Source organism: Protobothrops mucrosquamatus, unplaced genomic scaffold (assembly GCF_001527695.2).
Source record: "Protobothrops mucrosquamatus isolate PMUCROS unplaced genomic scaffold, P.Mucros_1.0 scaffold1440, whole genome shotgun sequence".
In the NCBI taxonomy this organism is placed as follows: Eukaryota; Metazoa; Chordata; class Lepidosauria; order Squamata; family Viperidae; genus Protobothrops; species Protobothrops mucrosquamatus.
Genome location: NW_015387622.1, coordinates 87,392 through 89,419, shown reverse-complemented (window position 1 = coordinate 89,419; position 2,028 = coordinate 87,392).

Here is a 2,028-nt window from a genome sequence, read left to right as displayed (position 1 = left end):
TCTCAACCGCCACCGCGGCTATCACGTCAGCCAGCTCAGGCAGGGCCGTTGACACATAGCAGGGGGCCAGGTATATTATCAACAGGCCCACTTGCACCCCTTGCCCCCACTTCACAAGGAGGGACTCTGCACCGTCTATCTGAGGCACAGTGGCCTCCCTTGGACACAGGCTCTCCCTTATAATGACCGCTACCCCCCCCGCCCCTACCCCGGGCCCTCGGCTGATGGAATGCCTGGAAACCTGGTGGGCACAGATCAACAAGGGGAACTCCCCCTTCTATGCCCAACCAGGTCTCGGTGATACCTGCCAGGTCCGCTCCCCCCTCATGAATAAGTTCTTGGATGAGGGGGGCCTTATTCACCACGGACCTGGCATTGCACAGCATCCGCCGATGGTCCCGGGCCTGAGGATCTGAGGTCCCTGTGCATCCGCCGATGGTCCCGGGCCTGAGGATCTGAGGTCCCATTGTGCATATTCAAACTCAACTGAACTACCTGGTGATGAAGCAAAGATTGGACTGCAATTATTTGTGAAGTGACTTCTGATCAGAAAAGGAACATTGTATATTATGTATCTTGTTTTTCCAATAAATCAGGATTTTAGCAGCATTAATTACTCTCATGTGTATATTGCATTTAAGATAAGATAAGATAACCTTTATTGTCATTTTTATACTCTGGGCACAATGGCACACATCAAAAATGAAATTTATTGCCCGCTCTCAAAGTGAAACATATACATGACACACACCTAAACATACTATGAACAACATATGTATAGGCCCACACCTCTACATATACGTAGCAAATAAATATTAAATATTGCCCATCTTGAATATGTAACGGAAGGAGGAAGCTTGAGATTTCGCAAGGTTAATGCTGTATGGAATGAAACTCTGGCTGAATCTGGATGTTCTTATTTATTTACTAGCTGTACCCAGCCACGCGTTGCTGTGGCTCAGTCTGGTAAAAGTGTGTGTTGCTTTTATGTCCAACAGATGGTGCTGTTTTTCAAAAAAGCATGTTTTTACCTGTCACAGGTGTGACATCTATATAATATAGGTATATAAAAACATGCACATATTCGAATGCAATGTTGTGTGAAAATTTCAAAGCAATTGGTGAAGAACTTTCGGAGATTTAAGATTTTGAACAAACGAACATTTACATTTTTATTTATATAGATTTATTCTTATTTATCATCTCTTATTCTATTTCTAGTTTAAAATCTTATGTACCATTTCCAGTTTCAAAATCTTGACGTGATCACTAGAGATTAAAATATTCTATTAAAACAATAGGATGTAAAAAATTGTGGGCAGGCAGATGGTGGTCACAAATCTAATTATGTCACACATTCATGGTATAGCTATCGAAAGAACAAAATTATCTTCAAAAATGGTATATGAAATCTTGTAGTTCTTTTGCCTTGGTCATGAAACGTAAAGGAACATTCATACACAAGCAATGCTATCTAGGATAAACATTGGCGTCAGCTCCTGTCTCTCATTTTCAGTTCCTCATGAAGGAAGAACAAATACCTTTCTTGCTATTTTCCCATGTGAAAAATTGTTTTCTGTGGATTTTATCTCTAATTTATTTCTAAGAAGATGCTTTGTCTGTTGAATAGCTACTGAAATATAGCAGAGACCCATGGTAAAATAGCATTCAACCCAATATTAGGCTACTGCAGATTCCATTTCCAGCGAGCCAAGAAAATGGTAAACAAATTATAAAGACCCCATAAACTCAAAATATTATTTTGTGTTTAAAGATAATCAAAAGGATTTGGGGAATAAGAGCAAGATTTGAGGGTGAGGATAACGATCAGTGAAGAAGATAAAAATAAATTTTCATTGTAAAATTTAAATATGGTCAGGAGATCCTTGAACCAGAAAATGGTGGCAGAGTTAAACTTCATTTCTTGAAGATTACAAAAATTAGGTCACAATCCTGTCTGGTGTAACAATGGTTTCATGGATACAATGGAGGTAGGGCTATCCAATCAGCATACTCTCTACAGGTCCC